Raw genomic sequence first — 23,496 nt, 5'->3', positions numbered from 1 at the left:
TAGCCTTTTACATCCACAAGCTTCATATGCTCAAACCATTCACCATGACAAGTCATATGGTTTGATGCTCCAGAGTCCATATACCAAGTGTCATCATTTTCAGCATTTGTCATCATAGATCCCACAACATGTTTCATGGCAAACAAGTGATTTGCGTTGCCATCATTACTGCTTGATGCATAATTTCCACCATGTTGTGCATAATGTCCACCACGTTGTGCTCTACCCCCTCTCAAATCATTCTGTTTGCGAAAACAATCACGTGCCATATGACCAAATTTCCCACAGTAATGGCATTCCACATCTTGCATAGATGTTTGTTGGCCTTGCCAACGTCCTCTACCACGAGGATTACCTCTGCCTCTCTGAGGTGTATATCCACGACCACCTCTAGCAACATATGAAGGCTGAAAATTCTGTTGTGATGACCTGTCCTGCCATCCTCGACCATTACCATGGCCACATGATTTAAATCTCCCCCTGCCTCTAAAACCTCTTTGTTGCGAATAGAAAGCCTGATTTCTGCCATTATCATCATGGCTAGTAGATGCATCCTGAAAGGAATCACTGAGTTTGATTTCCTCAACAAGCAAGAGTGAAACCAACTCATCAAAGTTTGGTAAACCTATACTCCGAACCGAGATAGATGTACCAAAAGATTTATATTCCTTTTGCCAAGACCACGCAAGGTAATGCCCACCAAATCATCATCAGGCGTGGGGGCATTTATTGTTGCCAATGCATCTGCAAACTTCTTTATTTCTTGCACATAATCATGGATGCTCCTTCTATTCCTTTTCACATTATGTATTTGTTGTCGCACTTGAGACTTGCGAGCACTCGTGTCTGTATCAAACTTCACCAATGTATCCCATGCATCCTTGGGATTCTCAGCATCATGTATGTGTATGAGCATAGCATCCGAAATACATATAGACAAATAATGCAACACTTTGAATGCTCTTTCTGACCCTCGCTTATGAGCTATAACCTGCTTCTGCTGTGTAGGTTGTCGGGGTAGTTCCGGCTCTGGCTCAGCACCTGCAATGAGATTCCAAAAACTTTTTCCCTTCAAGAAACTTTTGATCCTGTACTTCCATGCCTGGAAGTTCTTCCTATCCAGCTTTTCACCAACAATCTGTTGAAATATACAAGTGAATAGGGTGTGTGTGGGAACAAGCTCTTGGATAGAGGTTGTAAAAGAAGAGATGTAATTGTGAAAGAACCTGTGAAAAGGTTAGAAGAATCTACTGGGAGAGAATAATGGGTAGCATGAGGGAATTTAGGAGTGTGGAGATATTCTGGGAGATATTCAGGGAAAAGAGAAGAGGTGGAGAGAATCAGGCAAAAGGTGGAGATATTCTGGGAGTGAATCATGGAGAAATCAATGGGATTTGATGCTTGATGTAAACTCTATAAATTGAGGCATAGCCCTAATGAGAATTTGCTGGTTTTTGAGTATCCATGCCTACATTAATCTATCTTCACTAATTACGTCTTAATCATTTCTTAATCACTTTGTTAATCATGTTGATTCTAGTGTATGATCCACCCTAGCTCATCATTTTGCTCAAATTTCAACGCCGTTTTTCTGAAGTAGAATGGAGATTTCTTCAAGCACAGTTCAAATATTTCTAATTCCTCTTAGCACAAAGGGTAATCAAGCATGCTCTACAAGCTGGTGAAGACAGAAATCAATTTCATCAAGTCTACAGAGAGATCCAAGCTCTTCATCAAATCTGCAGGTGACTTTGGTAAAACAGAGATTAAGCTTTCATTATTTGGTCAAATCTTGTGTTTCTTGGCTTAATCCTCTACTAGAATCATTGCTATTGATGCCTTTGAAAGCATTTGAGCTCATTTGAAGTGGAAGGCACCAGATCTGGACTCCCCGCATACTCTATTTTCTGCACACAAAACAGAGCATTAATTTGCTAATCAGTGATTAATCAGTACTAATCACTGTATTTTGGTGCAATTGAGGGTTCAAATTAACCATTAGGTATTTGATACAGATCCCTATAACTTTAGATTTCAAATCGGAGTTGGTTTGATACTCCAACCATCCCGTACAAATTGGTTACCCTTAATTTAATGTAATTTCTGGTAAAATTGTGCTGATAAATTTGTGAAAATCATCATTTTGCATTTAACCCTTAGTTAATGCCTGTAAATCTCACTCAAATTCAAGATTATTCACAGTCAGAGTTGCATTTGGAATGTGCATGAGAATGAATGCTATACGCATTATGTATTGGGCACATTGCATCAGTGTAAAAATGGGAACAGACATTGCCCTTGTCCAGAATAAGGCAAGAGGTAAGACCTCCCGCATAAATTTGGGTTTGCATTGCATAATGATACAAAATAAACATAAAAAGCCCAAAGGAACTGTCAGCAAATCATTTGAATATGTTGCTCACATGGAGCAAAATGACCTGACGGACGAGCTCATGGCCCCAGCCATGAAAGAAGAAGAATATATCTTCCCAAGAAGAGGATCCACACCAAGAAGAAAAGCTGAAGGAAGACATGGACATGAGAAGAGAAGCTGCCACGAGAAGAGAAGCTGCCCCAAGAAGACTGAAAGAAGAGACGGACGCGTGGAGAGAAGCTGCCACGAGAAGAAGACTGAAGACAAGAGAAGATGTGAGGCTCCAAAGAGTGAGGAGCCATGTGAAAATCTCTGAGAGAGAGAGAGAGAGAGAGACCCCACAACCCAATGTAACCTGCCCCAATAAAGTAAAACCACCTCTCTGAGCCACCGATGATGTAGGCCACGTGGTAGATGTATGTGTGAGCACTTTAGTCAAGGTCGCGGGCACTTATAGTAGCCTTGGACACATAGAGAGAGAGAGTGTCAAGGACTATGGAGTTTAGGGACTTGAGGCACTGGTCGCGGACTGTCAAGTAAGAAAGAAACTTGATACAGGGTCCAGGTGTGCTGAGATAACTTGAGGGGAGGAGTAGACACTGGTCGCGGACTATCAAGTAAGGGGAGGCAAACTTGGTATAGGGTCTAGGTGTACTAGGAGTATTCACTTGAGGGGAGGTGTTGAAATATACAAGTGAATAGGGTGTGTGTGGGAACAAGCTCTTGGATAGAGGCTGTAAAAGAAGAGATGTAATTGTGAAAGAACCTGTGAAAAGGTTAGAAGAATCTACTGGGAGAGAATAATGGGTAGCATGAGGGAATTTAGGAGTGTGGAGATATTCTGGGAGATATTCAGGGAAAAGAGAAGAGGTGGAGAGAATCAGGCAAAAGGTGGAGATATTCTGGGAGTGAATCATGGAGAAATCAATGGGATTTGATGCTTGATGTAAACTCTATAAATTGAGGCATAGCCCTAATGAGAATTTGCTGGTTTTTGAGTATCCATGCCTACATTAATCTATCTTCACTAATTACATCTTAATCATTTCTTAATCACTTTGTTAATCATGTTGATTCTAGTGTATGATCCACCCTAGCTCATCATTTTGCTCAAATTTCAACACAATCTGTACTAGATTATCCAACATATTTGCTCAATGCAAAAACACCTTTTGCACAATTCCAAATCTATAAATGAACCTTCCTCAGCTCAACCACACTCCAATGAGTGTTCCAGATACTCCAAAGTATTCAACAAACTTCAAATTTGATGTAGAAAATCAACCTATATGCATCCAAAATAAACTGGCTCACTCAGTCCGAGATACCCTATTTTGATGCGCTTTCCACGGCTCCAAATTGTAATGTAGTGGTTCAATCAAGTATGGGTAACTTGAATTGACACCTAAACAACCTTAATGTTGAGTATCAACACCATCCGACATGTCTACATATCAATTTTGTCAAACCCCTTTCTCTGTTTTGTGAAAAACTAGAATAACCAGTAGCAAATTTACTCTAATTTCTTCAATCTTTGTCTAAATTGAGCAACCAAGCATTCATTAGCTTAGCAATGATGTCCACTAACTCCATGTAAAAGGAATTAGTCCAATTGTTTAAGACCAATGAGTAACTGTTCGATTAAGCTCACCCTGTTTCTCTGCAACCAGTGGGGACAGCCTGTTTAATCAGCGCATTCCCAGCTCAATTGATGATAATTGGTCAATCCAATCATATAGCATCCTTCTCACTAGTGTGTACCATAAATTTGCTAAGCCAATTTGGAGGTTAACTAGTCACATCAGCTGATTTGAGTCCTCCACCTATCAAATAATATGAAAAAAGCTTTGTTTCTACTGTCCAGCCTGCGCTGCCTGCTCTACAGGGATTTGGAAGTGATTATAATATTAATTGATGATAGAATCAAGTGCCCAACACACCTAGGCAAGTGTGTAACCAGTCAATGCATTGATTTTTGCCAAAAACATGCTCCAAATGCATCAAATTTTGACTTCCTTTTCTCTGTTTTGTGAGAGCTCAAAAACCAAAATTTTTCACTCATTCAAATGCATGTAAATTGCTCCAAAATCAGTTTAAGGCTTGCGTAGGAGTTGCCAATACATTCCTCCTTGTGAGATACATGTGTCTTTTGCCAGATTTACATCTATTTCCACCATACATCACCGCTTCCAAGCTTTAATGGAAAGCTTCCAAAAAACCAGAATTTTTCTTTGCTTTGTTTTTGCCTGAATCACCTACAATCTGCTCAAGGATGTTTAGAATACCTTACCCGGTAGGCCAAGATCTCAGATCTGATATTAATCGGTGTGCTCCAAGCTTCACAGCTTATCTTCACAGCTCCAATGGCAAGCTTCACAGCTTATCTTCACAGCTTCTTCTCACTCTTCTCTCACTCACTCATAAACCCTAATAGATAGCACAAGGCTCTGATACCATGTTGAAAGATAGGTAGAGGGAGAGGAGACACACCACACAAGGAGCAAACCCTAATGTATATTGCAAACCCTAACCATAGAGGGAAGCCATCTCCCTTCTCACACGATGCATAAAGCCATAATCCATAATACACACAACACCCTATGAGTTGTGTCCACACACATCTAACCCTAGCTAATGTCCACACACTATGACCAGCTGGACGCGGTCATTTATGTCTCACACATGTTCCTACCTAACATGCCAGCACATAGCATAGCTGGCTCACACTGACATCGAGCTTGAATCTCAACAACAGCGCGGAGAGGGCAGGGGTCTCACAATGGCTAAAAAGAATATGCCACATTATTTTTGAACAAAAGCAGTAGCAACTGATGTGTACATTATGAACAGGACACCCATTCCAGCTGTTCATGGTACATTAGGGAAAATATGGACTACAAAAAGGGCCTTGTAAGGATTAGCTTAAGTTGCTAATTTTTTGGGTTGAGAATGCTAAACTTGGCTTCATATGTGGATTGATGTGGATGGATGTATGGATGACGTGGATTGATGTGTGGGTAATGTGGATTGACGTGAATGGATATATGGATGATGTGGATTGATGTGTGGGTAATGTGGATTGATGTGAATAGATGTATGGATGATGTGGGTTGATGTGTGGATAATGTGGATTTATGTGGATGGATGTATGGATGATGTGGATTGATGTGTGGTGGGTAATGTGGATTGACGTGAATGGACATATGGATGATGTGGATTGATGTGTGGATAATGTGGATTGATGTGGATGGATGTATGGATGATGTGGATTGACGTGTGGATTGATGTGGATGGATGTTTGGATAATGTGGATTGATGTGGATGGATGTATGGATAATGTGGATTGATGTGGATGGATGTATGGATAATGTGGATTGACGTGAATGGATGTATGGATGATGTGGAGGATTGATGTGTGGATGATGTGGATGGATGTATGGATGATGTGGATTGAGGTGTGGATTGATGTGGATGGATGTATCGAAGATGTGGATGGATGTGTGGATAATGTGGATTGATGTGGATGGATGTATGGATGATGTGGATTGATGTGGATGGATGTATGGATGATGTGGATTGATGTGTGGATGATGCGAGTGGATGTGATTTGATGTGGGAATGATGTGATGTGATAGGGATCGATGAAGAAAAAAAATTGTGGGAAGATGAGAAAAGAAGGGGACTAATGTGAAAGGATGTGGAGTGATGAGAAAAGATGGAAATATTGTTGGAACTGTATTTGTATGTGAAATCTATTTTTAAATGACTGTTTTATGTCAAGAATGCTGGGGAAGCATTTTGACCGTCTTGTGAATGAGGTCGTGGAGACCTATCTATTAAAGTTACAACTACTGAGACAGAGAGTCAACGGAGGACATCTCGCGTAGCAAAAGGTCGGCCGAGGTCTTGACCAGCCTCGGTTTGATTTAAATGGTGAGCTTCCGGTAGTACAATGGATGAGGGACCAAGGAAGCGGCCTATGAGTGAAGCCCTAAGTGACCTGCAAAGGATCCTATACGGTGCTCGGGCTCTGGGTCACCGAAGATACCCACACGTACGTCGGGGAAGATATTGGAACAAGGAGTAAGAGTTGTTTTCTGAATTCGGGCATGGATCTGGTTGATTAACCTTGCTGGTCCTCAATGGATGAGTCCATGTCTCTTTTATATGGATCTATTGGTTGATCTTACTGATCTTCAACGAAGACTCCATTTTTGTTAAAGTGAATTTCTGAATTCGGGCATGGATCTGGTTGATTAACCTTGCTGGTCCTCAATGGATGAGTCCATGGCTCTTTTATATGGATATGTTGGTTGATCTTGCTGATCTTCAACAGAGACTCCATTTTTGTTAAAGTGAATACTTGCCGGTTACTATGAGCTAGGAACTATCGAAAAGGCCCTTGAGTGGACAGGGGTGAGCGTTTTGGTTGCCAATGATGCCATGGGTACGATGAAGGAATGTTTGGAAATAAGGATTCAACTGGATAATTAGAGGATTATGATCAGTGACACTATGGTTTCATTAAATGATTGTTTTAAAGACGTTGAATCTGTGAAAAAGGCAATTTCATATTGGGTGTGTAAGTGGTGTGACTAGTTTTAAGTTTGCATGAATATCTGGCTAGGGGGCCTGGGAACTCTTTTCCTTGGTACCCAGGACAACCTAACCAAATTCCTAATTGGATCCCATCACTACAGTGGTTGGTGGGCGGTTGGCTAACCCATGGGACTCGATGGGGTTAGGCTGGACTGATGGATCCCTAAATTGAGACTCAATTCTATTCTGGTTCGATAGATGAAGTAAATCCCAGACAAAAATTGTTCTATGGAAAAGAATCAATGGCTGTGCCTCTCAATGAGGAAAAAAGTGTTGGTCTCTATGATCCAAGTACAATCTTTTCCCTGATCTGACTATGGGACTTACGGGTTCGGTTAGATCAATTCAATTAGTTAAGGCTTTTGACTACGCTAGAGAAAAGTTATCCTGGAGGAATTGCCCGTGCTTTCCGAGCAAGGGAAGGTTTTCCGGGTTCGGTTTTTGAAGCACCGATGGATTAGTCTCTTGTCTGGATATCCGTGGGCGAGGCCCCGAGTGTGGGACCCTGCCCCACGCAAGAAGTGCTACTTCTGCTGCTAGCACCCCTGAATTCATTGCGCGGTGGGGATAGGGACCTCACACGCATGGACTCCTCTTCTTCCCTCCTCATTACTCAGAAGCTCGCCCATCTTCTCCTACCGCTCCTTTCACAAAAATACCTTGGAAACCCTCCGTTAGGTGCACAATGGGAGCTTTCGCTCACATGAGGCCTATTTCTAAGGAGTCTTCCATCACATGGGGAAAGTGTCGAACTTTGCCTAGGGCTTCTCCCATTTGTCTTGGGAGCTTATGAACTAGATGACGAACTGTATTTATCGGCAAGACAACGATGGCACAACAATAGATGTTGCTTGTAAAGGCCCAGGAGCAGCAAAGCTAGGAGGCTCTCTACAATGCCACCATCACCAATATCAACCTCCAACAAGCACTTCCGGGACAGAGTGCAGACATTGGCTCTAGCACCCTCTCCTCACTTTCAAAGATTCAAAGACAGCTCCAAGTAGTGCAAGAAGTAGGGCGACAAGCACTGCATGACCTGTCCCTCACCCAAGCCACCGTAGCACAAGTCCTCTGCCAAAGGGAAACCCAAGCCAAAGAAACCCTCACCAAAACCAACCTCGACTTCCAACAATACCGCGAGGTTGTAAAAGAGGCCCTCCGTAAAAGAACCACCCAACTGGAAGTTGCTGAAGCATGGGCAACCCACCTCCTCTGGCCCTATCCCCCGTGCGATCAAAAGAAAGATTGACAAGCTAATGGACACCGCCACGAAACTCTCGCTCTTGGAAATTCCTCCCCAGAACCCATCACAACCCTTGAGCTCAATTTCTGAACCATACTCAACCTAATACATCATGATATATTTATCGATGAACCCCTATCCCAAGCCACCCTCTACTTTTAGGGATAATTCTCTTTCTCCCAGCCCACCATCTTTTTTGACCTCCCTGTCATCATCTCCAAGAAAATAGAAAACCAAACACACTAAACCCATAGACCTTGCCATCCTCGATGGGATATGCCAAAACTGCAGAGGGCCTCTGATTCCTACACCACACAAGTTGGGAAATCATTTATGTTGCTTACGAATCCCTCTAGCACTACGAGTTCCCACTGTACTCTCAACAGAGGGCTCAACAGAGGGCCTCCTCATTCTGTGCCAGTGATGTCATTTATAGATGGAGGTTATCCATGCCACTGAGATAATGCAATTTGACGACTCTCATGTGGCATTCCCCATGGAGTTCACCCCCCAAGAAGCCGCAGATGCCGAGGCTTTGTTCCACTCCAAAATCCCTAACAACACCTCCTTGGATGAAGACAACAATGACACGACAATAGCGACGGTGGAGGAGCACCAGGCAGGCACACCCCCCTCAACAACCCCCACCTTCCTTTCCCCCACAACAACCCCCACCTTCCTTTCCCCCACATCAACCTCCACCTCCTAGCTCTTCTCACCCCAAAACAAGCACCTAGCCACCCCCACCCGGCACCACCACACTCCCTCTCTTCCTCTCACAGTCCTCTACACCCCCTCACCTCCCCACTCCACCTCCCTCACCAACTCCTCCCTAACCTACCACTTTAACTCTCAACTTAGGCCTACCCTCGACATCGATCAAGCCTCCCCCATTCTTTACTGTAAGCCTTGCCACCCCTCCACCTTCCTCCACAATTGCCACCCGAAATCCCCTCCCCCCAACCTTTGGAAGAAGGAGAAATCCCTCACCACCACCACGAGAGTAGGAGGAGATTAACCCTTTGCTGAACCCCCTCAATTACCGTGATCCATTAGATCGCATGAAGTTTGAGCAGACCATAAGAATGGTTGAGACCATTCTTGTCTCTTTTATTGGGAACAATCTAATTGGTTCCAACCTCATCAGCCATAAATCCTACAAAGTGAGCTGGGAATTCTTCTTCTTGCATAACATTGTTAAGATTTTTCCATAATAGAATTTGTGCCTCTGCATCCTCCTCTTTTGTTTCACATATAGCGATTACCATCAAGATTTTTAAATTGTAAATTTAAATTAATTATTTTATAATATGCCTACTTATTGCATGAAATAAGTATTTTATGAATCACAAACACAAAATTACTTTACACAAACCTTGGGTCGTCATACACCAACATGACATGGTGCCCTAGCCATCAACTCTATGAGTGTGATCAAAGTGCACCCAAGAATCATGCAAGTCTCTAGAGCTGGTTCAACGCATCCTATTTACTAGATCAACCCTTGAACCTCTTCCTTTTGTGGATATCTTGAATAGGAAGCACTTGTCGGAGGCGTTTTATTGACATGGGAATCGACTACCATGGAAAAAAGGAAACTTACATATTTTCTTGATTGCAAAATGTTATCAAAACCATCCCCAATGACCAAAGTGTTCTTCTTCTTCTCGTAGGCAAAACAATGCTCCTAAACTTGCATGGAAAATTAAATTGTTAAATTTTATTATGGATTATATAATTTACTCTAGAAAATGGACTGTAAAAAGCAAACCTTTGATTTTGAACAAGAGGTATCAACTCTTCTAAAAAGTTATTAAGCTCTAATTCCCCCACTGATTCGTTTACGATCAAATGTTAAAGAGTCCATAAGCAGTTGTTGTTGAGCCACAAGCATCTATATTTTTCTAGGCCCGATACCTTTATTGTAATTTAAAAATGTACCCATAAGCCTTCTTAGTCTTTCAATAGTAGCCCTTAAGGTTCCCGACTCAACTGGATGACTGTGCTCACCTTGGTGTATCATTAGTTGTGTCACATACAGTTATCTTCAGGAATGATGTAATAGAGTGAACAGAGACATGTATGCACACAACAAACAACGTTTTTGTAATATTGACATGTTATTTGTGCCCTTTCTTCTTTAGCTAATAGTCCTTTGAATACTTTGTTCTCCAAAAAACCATGGAAGAACCTACGTTAAATCGTTGATTATTCCTATAATAGATGCAAGAGTATCTTTGACATTGGAGAGAACCAAGACAATAACTAAGCTTAACATTGCATGGCATTGACATATTATATTTCCTTGGCCTTGACCACATATGACCATCATATTTCTATTGCATCCCATCCATACTGGATCCCTTTCCAAATGTTGGTGTGGAAGCTCGAAAACAGCATTACCGTCATATGATCTTGGTATCTCTGTTACATCCACCCCAGTGGTCCTGATGATTTTGCTCAGAGTTTTTTAATTCGATTACCCTTGGATTTCTAAAGCATCCAAGGAACTATATGATTAATAGAGCTAGTAGCATTGTCCTCCTCACTATCAACATCAATCTGAATGGTGTTGTCCATGCGTGTTGATTCATTTTCTAAGATTTCAATCTCATCCAATTTTTTTCCCAAACGTTCTTCATCTTTTGCACCTAATAGAGTACTCTCCAAGTCTATAAACTCAATAGAATCACTACCCTTACCTTTAGAGCAATTTCTATTGCTATTTTGAACACTTTCATCCTCACTATCTGCTACATAATAAGTTTCTTGACAATGGACAATATGATACTCCATTGACAAAGATGAATCAACCAAGAAGTGTAGATGACCATTAACATCTCTATGTGATGGTATTTCTACCTCAGATTTCACTTCACCATACTGCAGTATAGCATGCAAAGTAATAAGCTTATAGTTCTATGGTAAAAGGCTCTACAAAAAATATGCACTTAACAACAAATTTCCATCCTATATATGCACAGAACAAGATATGGTGTCAACTCCTACAGTCCATGAGAGAGAAGCTTCGTGTGCCATTCTACAAACAATGCTCCCTTCTACTCTATGAGCAAGAAGCAATATGCACTAGCTTCCAATTTGAAACACGTTTTTCACCTCATTGGTGATATAGAAATTATAGTATCATTACCTTTTTAGCATCCACGTAAATTTATAAAAGCATAAATTTAATGTACATAAATTTAATTTAACTTAATGAGTTTAAATGAGAACTACATTTATATCTGTTGTTTTTTCATATTATAATTTGATGAAAGAATATAAACAAAAAAGAATATATTTATTAAGGAACAGATTTGATTCTCATCATTAAAGATGAGGAGAACACTTGTTTCAAAAATTATTCTCCAGTCATCATTATTTAAAGTTCACAGCCATCACTCACTTACACTTCCACTCCCACTCTCCCAGTCTCCCACGAAATTAATATCATTTAAAACTTGAGGACCTTTTTGGATTCTAATTTTTAAAATTTTAGCTTCTAATTTTAAATTATATTCATTTTATTGAGCTCCTAATTTTAATTTTTTGTGGTTGTATATATATTTTATCATATATAAGATCCTATAAGTAAAATATATGTGTTATATATATACACTTAGATCTATACTATATATACATAACACTTAGATATAATATAACTATATATTTAATATTTATCATATACCTTTATTAGATATATAGTAAATTAAGTATATATTTAATATATTTTAACTATATATTATATACACTCACATATATACTATATCTAAGTGTGTAAATAAATTATACACACACACACACACACACACACACACTTAGATCTATAGTATATGTAGATATATAATAGATGTAGTATATATATTTTATATATACTTTCACTTTAACTACTTTAGATACTATAGATATACAAGTGAAAATGAAAGTAAGAGTGAAAGTCTTAGTGTGAGTGTAAGTGTGTGTGTGTGTGTGTGTGTTAGTGCATGAGACTTCTTATGTTAGTGTATGAGACTTCTTATGTTAGTGTATGTGAGAGCCTTTAAGTGAGAGCCATTGTGTGTGCTCCCCTCCCCCTCCCCCTCCCCCTCCACTCCTCCCCTCTCATGCCCCTCTTCCCTCTCCTCCTCCACTCCTCTCCTCTCATGCCCCCTTGCCCTCCCTTGCCACGGCCGGCCGCGCAGAGCAGCATGTGCACTGCCGTGCGGCTGCGTCGGCAAGGGAGGGCAAGGGGGCCGAACCACCTTGCCCTCCCTTGCCGATCGAGAAAGCTTTTCCCTCCCTTGCTGGCCAACCACCCACAGAGCAGCACTCTCTACGCGGTAGCTGGCCAGCAAGGGAGGGCTCGGGGGGGGGGGGGGGATTTCCCCCCTTGCCCTCCCTTTCTGGTGTTTGAGGTTGGCCAGAGAGCTCTGCGACGACCGACTGGCCAGCAAGGGAGAGCAAGGGGGGAAAAGTTCCCCCCCCTTGTCCTCCCTTGTTTTGGCCAACTACTATGGGAGTAGCATGCAAGGGAGGGCAAGAGGGAGGGGGTAAACCTTTCCTCCCTTGCCGAGGGGGTGGGGGAGTACTTTGCCCTTCCTTGCAAGTTTCCCTCCCTTGCTAGGTTGCCCCCCCTTGACCTCCCTTGCTGGCCGTCTGGGAAAATTTTTCCCTCCTTTGCGGGCCGCACGGGGAGGGAGGGGGGGGCTCCTGGCAAGGGGGGGGAAGTCTCCCCCCCTCCCTCCCCATGCGGCCGGCAAAGGAGGGAAAAATTTTCCCAAACGGCCAGCAAGGGAGGGCAAGGGGGGGGAAGTCCCCCCTCCTCCTCCCCCCTGTACCCTCCCTTGCCAGCTGGCCCACGGAGCAACGCGCATGCTACTCTATGGCTCAACTCACAAGGGAGGGCAAGGGGGGTGTAAGATTCCTCCCTCTGGCTTTTGAGGTGTGCAGGTGTAAGAACCTCCCCTTCTGATCTTATAATTATTCCCCTCTTCGAAATAAAAGAAAGATCCTGTTTTACCCTGTTTTGGCCTAGAGAGAGAAAATGTCTAGAGGGAGGTAATTCAAAATTAAGATATTTTTGGATATAAAAATCCTCCTAGTGTCTATAAAGGACCTTAGCCTAAGGGTCCAGTTTTTAAAAAAATTTGAATTATGCTCCAATTAAGGTTCCTATATGGACCAATAAGATTAATCCAAATGAAGGGAGGAGATAAATTGAAGAATAAAAGAAAATCCCCAAAAATGAGTAAATGCTCACATAAGATGAAGAGTTGACTAAGGACAAAGTTTATTAGTTAAAAAAGAAGAGATATTTAGAGGAAATGATGCATTTCTGACACCTCAGTGTGGGGATCTCCCCTCATGAAGGAGGTGCCTATTTCACATGTGTGGAGGAGTTTTAAACTCATAAATAATGAGATATTTTCATCTCTCCTCTCTCTTGTTTCAACTAGATCCAAAAAGTAAGCTAAACTGACCCAAAAATGGTCAAAATTTGACCAAACTGATCTGGAAAATTCTAGAATCAGTTTGCTTGGTTAGAGGCTCATTTTTTCCTATAAATAGAAGCCTCCCCCTTTGTAAAAGCTTAATAGTGTTTATGCACTGTTACTATACTCCTACCCCCAGAGCCAATTACATTGAATTCACTTAATAATTCAATTGTTTTTGACTAAATCCTCTCCAAAGAAATTAGTGGCCACTCTTGATCCAAACAAGAGTAGAACCCTCAATCCCTCAAGCCAAAGAAAAGCTTACAAAACTCCATGTAAGCTAAAATTTCTACTTTTTAATTTCAAATCTATGGTTTTTTTATTTCCTTGTTTTTTTTATAGTTGATTAAAGTGAATCATGATGTTATGCCTTAATGAAAAGGCTACCCCCTTCTCTTCCTTAAGAATTCAGCCTTTCTTTATCCTAAAATGAGTAACAAATAAAAGTGAAAATTGAGTAGATTAGAGTACTTTACTTCAAATTGGGGTTAATTTTAAATTGAAAATAGAATGTTAAAATTTGAGAAATGGTCAGCCATACAAAAGGAGGTTATGGAAAAATTTTCCTAAATTTGATGAAAAATAAAGTTTATTTTTATGTTATTCTAAAAGAGTAATTTTCACCGATTGTGCATTCTAAAAGAAATATTTTTATTTACTCCATGTACATATTCACCTATGAATATGCATGGATATCATTGATATTAATTATTAAAATTAATTTCTATGCATAAAAAGATGCATATTGAAAATCTTTTTATTATAAAAGTGTTATTTTCATTCAATTTAAATTCTATGTATAAAAAGACGCATATTAAAAATGTTTTTACTATAAAAGTGTTATTTTCATTGAATTTATTTTCTTTGCATAGAAAGATGCATAATGAAAATTTTTATTATAAAGTAATATTTTCATTAAAATTGATTTTATGCATAGAAAGATGTATAAAAGATTTATTTTTATTTCAAAAGTATTAATCTCATTAAAATTGATTTTATGCATAGAAAGATGCATAAAGGATTTATTTTTCTTTCAAAAGTGTTATTCTCATTAAAATTAATTTTATGCTGCATAGAAAGATGCATAAAAGATTTATTTTTATTTCATATTCTCATTAAAATTGATTTTATGCAAAGAAAGATGCATAAAGGATTTATTTTTCTTTCAAAAGTGTTATTCTCATTAAAATTGATTTTATGCATAGAAAGATACATAAAAGATTTAGTTTTATTTCAAAAGTATTATTCTCATTAAAATTGATTTTATGCATAGAAAGATGCATAAAGAATTTATTTTTCTTTCAAAAGTGTTATTCTCATTAAAATTGATTTTATGCATAGAAAGATGCATAAAAGATTTATTTTTATTTCAAAAGTGTTATTCTCATTAAAATTGATTTTATGCATAGAAAGATGCATAAAGGATTTATTTCTCTTTCAAAAGTGGTATTTTCATTAAAATTGATTTTATGAATAGAAAGATGCATTAAAAATTTATTTTCAGTTCAAAAGTGTTATTGTCATTAAAATTGATTTTATGCATAGAAAGATGCATAAAGGATTTATTTTTCTTTCAAAAGTGTTACTCTCATTAAAATTGGTTTTATGCATAGAAGGATGCATAAAAGATTAATTTTTATTTCAAAAGTGTTATTCTCATTAAAATGGATTTTATGCATAGAAAGATGCATAAAGGATTTATTTTTCTTTCAAAAGTTTTATTCTCATTAAAATTGATTTTATGCATAGAAAGATATATAAAAGATTTATTTTTATTTCAAAAGTGTTATTCTCATTAAAATTGATTTTATGCATAGAAAGATGCATAAAGGATTTATTTTTCTTTCAAAAGTGTTATTCTTATTAAAATTGATTTTATGCATAGAAAGCAACATAAAAGATTTATATTTATTTTAAAAGTGTTATTCTCATTAAAACTGATTGTATGCTTAGAAAGATGCATAAAGGATTTATTTTTCTTTTAAAAGTGTTATTCTTATTAAAATTAATTTTCTGCATAGAAAGATGAATAAAAGATTTATCTTTATTTCAAAAGTGTTATTCTCATTAAAATAAATTTTATGCATAGAAAGATGCATAAAGGATTTATTTTTCTTTCAAAAGTGTTATTTTCATTAAAATTGATTTTATGCCTAGAAAGATGCATAAAGGATTAAAAGTGTTATTTTTCTTAAAATTAAATTTATGCATAAATAGATGCGTGAAGAATCTTTATATCAAAAATTAAAATTCTCTTAAATTCTATGTTTAAATTCTATGAATAGATGTAATGAGATGTGATGAGAATCAGATAAGTGTGAATGAATGGAGAATTAATGGATGGGGGTGGCTGTGATGTGAATAGAGGTGATGAGATGTGAGGTGAATAGATGTGATGTGAATCAGATATATGTGAATGGATGGATGTATGTGATGTGAATAGAGGTGATGAGATGTGATGTGAAGCAGATGGATGTGATGTGAATAGAGGTGATGAGATGTGAGGTGAATAGATGTGATGTGAACGAGATAGATGTGATGTGAATAGAGGTGATGAGATGTGAGGTGAATAGATGTGATGTGAAGCAGATTGATGTGATGTGAAGCAAATAGATGTAATGTGAAGCAGATAGATATGAAGTGAAGCAGATAGATGTGATGTGAAGCAGATAGATGTGAATGGATGATGGATGTGATGTGAATAGATGTGATGGATGTGATGTGAATAGAGGTGATGAGATGTGAGGTGAATAGATGTGATGTGAATCATATAGATGTAAATGGATGGATGGATGTGATGTGAATAGATGTGATGAGATGTGAGGTGAATAGATGGGATGAGATGTGATGTCATGTGAATCAAGATGTAAATGAATGATATGGGATATGAGTGGATGATATGTGATGAAAATGGATGTAAATCTATAAGTGAAGAATGGATATAAATGTATAAGTGAAGAATTGATGTGAATGTATATGTGAAAGAATTGATGTGAATGAGTATGTGAAAGAATGGATATAGATGTGTATGTGAAAGAATGTGATGTGATGTGTCATAAATATATGTGAATGTGAATGTGATGGATATGAATGAATGTGAATGTGATGAATATGAATGAATGTGAATGTGATGAATATGAATGAATATGAATGTGATGGATATGAATGAATGTGATGTGATGGGATGTGCATCGGGATAGATGTGAATGAATGAGATTAGAGGTAAAATGAATGAGATGTGATGTGAGTGAATGTGATGTGAGTGATGTGGTCTGAATGGATGAGATGTGAATGAATGTGATGTGAGTGATGTGGTCTGACTGGATGAGATGTGAATGAATGTGATGTGATGAGATGTGGATATGGGTAGATGCGAGTGGATGAGATATGGATATGGGTAGATGCAAGTGGATGAGATCTGATGCAGATAAATGAGAAAAGATGTGATGAAATGGAAAATGATGTGATGAGAATGGGAAATACACATGGAATAAATGAGAATTGATGTGGAACAATGTGGAACGACGAGAGTTCGTTATAGAAACTGTATTTATAACCTGTTTTTAAATGGTTGTTTTATGTCAAGAATGCTGGGGAAGCATTTTGATCATCTTGTGTGAATGAGGTTGTGGAGACCTAGTCTGATAAAGTTGCAATAGCTGACAAAGAGTCAATGGAGGACGTCTCGCGTAGCAAGGTCGGCCGAGGTCTTGACCCCAACCTCAGTTTGATTAAAATGGTGAGCTTCTGGTACGGTGGATGAGGGGCCAAGGAACCGGCCTATGATTGTTTTAAAGACAGCTGATTCTGTGAAAAAGGCAATTTCATATTGGGTGTATAAGTGGTGTGACTAATTTTAAGCTTGCATGAATACCCGGCTACGAGGCCTGGGAACTCTTTTCCCTGGTACCTGGGAAAAAACCTAACCAAATTCTTAATTGGATCCCATCACTCACTAGAGTGGTTGACCCACGGGACTGGATGGGATTAGGCTGGACTGATGGATCCCTAAATTGAGACTCAATTCTATTATGGTACGATAGATGAAGTAAATCTCGGACAAAAATTATTCTATGGAAAAGAATCAATGGTTGTTGCCTCTCAATGAGGAAAAAAGCGTTGGTCTCTATGATCCAAGTGCAATCTTTTCCCTGATCTATGGGACTTACGAGTTTGGTCAGATTAGTTCAGTTAGTTAAGACTTTTGACTACGTTAGAGAAAAATTATCCTGGAGGAATCGCTCGTGCTTTCCGAGCAAGGGAAGTTTTTCCAGGTTCATTGGTTTTGGAAGAACTAATGGATTAGTCTGTTGTCCGGATACCCGTGGGGGAGCGAGGCCCCGAGTGAGGGACCCTGTCCCACACAAGAAGTGCTACTTTCGTTTTGCTAGCACCCCTGAATTTGTTGCGTAGTGGGAACAGGGATCTCATAACTGGTATCATAGCAAATTGGCTAATGTGGATCAACCGAGAAGCCAAAAATGCAAAAATTTATGAAGTAGCAGTAAAAGGTTATAATTGTGTGATAAAATTCATACAAATTGTTATTCAGACTGAAATTCATAAATTGGTAATTGGGTCTTCAGATGGAAGTACCGCAATTGCATGGAATCCCTGACTTGCTTGAGACCTAGACATGATGGTATTTACCTTATAGTTCCATCAAGGACCGTGACTACCCATATATACCAAGAGTATAACTGCAGCTCTTTACTGGCAATATATACGAGTAAATCTAAGACTTGAAATTATAAGCATAAATGCTATCCAGATGGTGAATTCGAATGTGGTTGATATGATTTTTAAATTTTGGTTGAGAACTGATGAGTTGATTTGGATTCTGATTGAAAAATGACGATTCCTGAATTTTGGTTGAAATGTAATAAGCTGAGCAAAACCACAATGAGGATGAATGGGACGAGTCCTTGTGATGATGTTCATAACTCAAATGACAATAATGACTTCAACAAATCACTATGAGATTAGTGGATTGTGTTGACAGATTGGTGCTGTTAACACTTGACCCAGTGGATCAACTTAAGGGATGTCAAATTAAAAATCTGTATAATTGAAAATTCCCATGGAGGACTCTTTAGATAGAAATTTTGGTCTAATGGACCATTATTGTGATAAGGATTTGAATGTTATGATCAGAGTGAATTGTTATCTGATGATGAGTTCTATATAAGGGATCTTTATCCCTAGGATTTTGTTGGGTTTACCAGACTATAAGGAACCCACAGAATGAGTTGGATCTTAAGGGAAAGAGTTCTCCTCTAGTTTTATGAGATGAGGACATCTCACGTTTTTTAAGTGGGGTAGGTTATAAGATTCCTCCCTCCGGCTTTTGAGGTGTGCAGGTGTAAGAACCTCCCCTTTTGATCTTATAATTATTCCCCTCACTGAAATAAAAGAAAGATCCTGTTTTGGCCTAAACAGAGAAAATGTCTAGAGGGAGGCAATTCAAAATTGAGATATTTTTGGATATAAAAATCCTCCTAGTGTCTAAAATGGTTTCTCGTGAAACAGAAATTCAAAAAGAACTTTCCAATGTGTAATTGGAATGCATTAAAAATAGGTATAAAGGACCTTAGCCTAAGGGTCCAGATTTTCAAAAAATTTTGAATTATGCTCCAATTAAGATTCCTATGGATCAATAAGATTAATCCAAATGTAGGGAGGAGATAAATTGAAGAATAAAAGAAAATCCCCCGAAAATAAGTAAATGCTCACATAAGATGAAGAGTTGACTAAGGACAAAGTTAAAAAAGAAGAGATATTTGGAGGAAATGATGCATTTTTGACACCTTAGTGTGGGGGTCTCCCCTCATGAAGCAGGCACCTATTTCACATGTGTGGAGGAGTTTTAAACTCATAAATAATGAGATATTTTCATCTCTCCTCTCTTTTGTTTCAACTAGATCCAAAAAGTAAGCTAAACTGACCCAAAAATGGTCAAAATTTGACCAAACTGATCTGGAAAATTCTAGAATCAGTTTGCTTGGTTAGAGGCTCATTTTTTCCTATAAATAGAAGTCTCCTTTATAAAATCTTAATAGTGTTTATGCACTGTTACTCTACTCCTACCCAGAGCCAATTACATTGAATTTACTTGATAATTCAATTATTTTGGACTAAATCCTCTCCAAAGAAATTGGTGGCCACTCTTGATCCAAACAAGAGTAGAACCTTCAATCCCTCAAGCCAAAGGAAAGCTTACAAAACTCCATGTAAGCTAAAATTTCTACTTTTTAATTTCAAATCTATGGTTTTTTTATTTCTTTATTTTTTTTTATAGTTGATTAAAGTGAATCCTGATGTTATGCCTTGATGAAAAGGCTACCCCCTTCTCTTCCTTAAGAATTCAGCCTTTCTTTATCTCCTAAAATGAGTAACAAATAAATTGATTAAACTTCTCTTATTGTTTACTCGTCGCCGCTAGAAAGTGAAAATTGAGTAGATTAGAGTACTTTACTTCAAATTGGGGTGATTTTAAATTGAAAATAGAATGTTAGAAATTGAGAAATGGTCAGCCCTGAAAAGGAGGTTATGGAAAAATTTTCTTAAATTTGATGGAAAATAAAGTTTATTTTTAGGTTATTCTAAAAGAGGAATTCCCACCGTTTGTGCATTCTAAAAGAAATATTTTTATTTACTCCATGTACATATTCACCTATGAACATACATGGATATCATTGATATTAATTATTGAAATTAATTTCTATGCATAGAAAGATGCATATTGGAAATCTTTTTATTATAAAAGTGTTGTTTTCATTCAATTAAAATTCTATGCATAGAAAGATGCATATTGGAAATGTTTTTATTATAGAAGTGTTATTTTCATTGAATTTAATTTCTATGCATAGAAAGATGCATAATGAAAATTTTTATTATAAAAGTATTATTTTCATTAAAATTGATTTTATGCATAGAAAGATGCATAAAATATTTAATTTTATTTGAAAAGTGTTATTCTCATTAAAATTGATTTTATGCATAGAAAGATGTATAAAGGATTTATTTTTCTTTCAAAAATGTTATTCTCATTAAAATTGATTTTATGCATAGAAAGATGCATAAAAGATTTATTTTTATTTCATATTCTCATTAAAATTGATTTTATGCATAGAAAGATGCATAAAGGATTTATTTTTCTTTCAAAAGTGTTATTTTCATTAAAATTGATTTTATGCATAGAAAGATGCATAAAAGATTTATTTTTATTTCAAAAGTGTTATTCTCATTAAAATTGATTTTATGCATAGCAAATGCATAAAGGATTTATTTTTCTTTCAAAGTGTTATTCTCAATAAAACTGATTTTATGCATAGAAAGATGCAAAACAGATTTATTTTTATTTTATAAAAGTTATTCTCATTAAAATTGATTTTATGCATAGAAAGATGCATAAAGGATTTATTTTTCTTTCAGAAGTGTTATTTTCATTAAAATTGATTTTATGCATAGAAAGATGCATAAAAGATTTATTTTTATTTCAAAAGTGTTATTGTCATTAAGATTTGTTTTATGCATAGAAAGATGCATAAAGGATTTTTTTTCTTTCAAAAGTGTTATTCTCATTAAAATTGATTTTATGCATAGAAAGATGCATAAAAGATTTAGTTTTATTTCAAAAGTGTTATTCTCATTAAAAATGATTTTATGCATAGAAAGATGCATAAAGGATTTATTTTTCTTTCAAAGGTGTTATTCTCATTAAAATTAATTTTATAAATAGAAAGATGCATAAAAGATTTATTTTTATTTCAAAAGTGTTAATCTCATTAAAAATGATTTTATGCATAGAAAGATGCATAAAGGATTTATTTTTCTTTCAAAGGTGTTATTCTCATTAAAATTGATTTTATGCTGCATAGAAAGATGCATAAAAGATTTATTTTTATTTCATATTCTCATTAAAATTGATTTTATGCGTAGAAAGATGCATAAAGGATTTATTTTTCTTTCAAAGGTGTTATTCTCATTAAAATTTATTTTATGCATAGAAAGATGCATAAAGGATTTATTTTTCTTTCAAAGGTGTTATTCTCATTAAAATTGATTAAAAGATTTATTTTTATTTCAAAAGTGTTATTCTCATTAAAATTGATTTTTGCATAGAAAGATGCATAAAGGATTTATTTTTCTTTCAAAAGTGTTATTTGCATTAAAATTGATTTTATCATAGAAAGATGCATAAAGGATTTAATTTTATTTCAAAAGTGTTATTGAATTTATGCATAAGTAGATGCATAAAACTATTTCTTTAAAAGTGTTATTCCCACTGAGGGATATTTTTATGCATAAATAGATGCGTAAAGAATTTTTATATCCAAAATTAGAATTCTCATAAAATCTATGTTTAAATTCTATGAATAGATGTAACGAGATGTGATGAGAATGAGATAAGTGTGAATGAAGATGTGAATAGAGGTGATGAGATGTGAGGTGAATAGATGTGATAAGATGTGATGTGAGTCAGATAGATGTGAATGGATGGATGGATGTGATGTGAATAGAGGTGATGAGATGTGAGGTGAATAGATGTGATGAGATGTGATGTGAATCAGATAGATGTGAATGGATGGATGGAGGTGATATGAATAGAGGTGATGAGATGTGAGGTGAATAGATGTGATGAGATGCGATGTGAATCAGATAGATGTAAGTGTATGGATGAATGTGATGTGAATAGAGTTGATGAGATGTGAGGTGAATAGATGGAATGAGATGTGATGTCATGTGAATCGGGATGAATGTGATGTGAATAGAGTTGATGAGATGTGAGGTGAATAGATGGAATGAGATGTGATGTCATGTGAATCGGGATGTAAATGAATGATATGGGATATGAGTGGATGATATGTGATAAAAATGGATGTAAATGTATAAGTGAAGAATGGATGTAAATGTGTAAGTGAAGAATGGATGTGAATGTATATGTGAAAGAATTGATGTGAATGAGTATGTGAAAGAATGGATATAGATGTGTATGTGAAAGAATGTGATGTGATGGAAAGAGATGTGATGTGTCATAAATATATGTAAATGTGAATGTGATGGATATGAATGAATGTGAATGTGATGGATATGAAGAATGTGAATGTGATGAATATGAATGAATGTGATGGATATGAATGAATGTGAATGTGATGATAATGAATGAATGTGAATGTGATGGATATGAATGAATGTGATGTGATGGGATGTGCATCGGGATAGATGTGAATGAATGAGATGAGCGGTAAAATGAATGAGATGTGATGTGAGTGATGTGGTCTGAATGGATGAGATGTGAATGAATGTGATGTGATGAGATGTGGATATGGGTAGATGCGAGTGGATGAGATCTGATGCGGATAAATGAGAAAAGATGTGATGAGAATGGGAATACACATGGAATAAATGAGAATTGATGTGGAACAATGTGGAACGACGAGAGTTCATTATAGAAACTGTATAAATGAGAAAAGATGTGATGAAATGAAAAATGATGTGATGAGAATGGGAATACACATGGAATAAATGAGAATTGATGTGGAACAATGTGGAACGACGAGAGTTCATTATAGAAAGTGTATTTATGACCTGTTTTTAAATGGTTGTTTTATGTCAAGAATGCTAGGGAAGCATTTTGACCGTCTTGTGAATGAGGTTGTGGAGACCTAGTATGATAAAGTTGCAACAGCTGACGGAGAGTCAATGGAGGACGTCTCGCGTAGCAAGGTCGGTTGAGGTCTTCACCAACCTCAGTTCGATTAAAATGGTGAGCTTTCGGTACGGTGGATGAGGGACCAAGGAAG

Source organism: Cibotium barometz, chromosome 8 (assembly GCF_041138505.1).
Source record: "Cibotium barometz isolate CiBa-2024 chromosome 8, ASM4113850v1, whole genome shotgun sequence".
Taxonomy (NCBI): domain Eukaryota; kingdom Viridiplantae; phylum Streptophyta; class Polypodiopsida; order Cyatheales; family Cibotiaceae; genus Cibotium; species Cibotium barometz.
The sequence above is the reverse complement of the archived record's forward strand: the minus strand, read 5'-3'. Positions refer to the sequence as shown.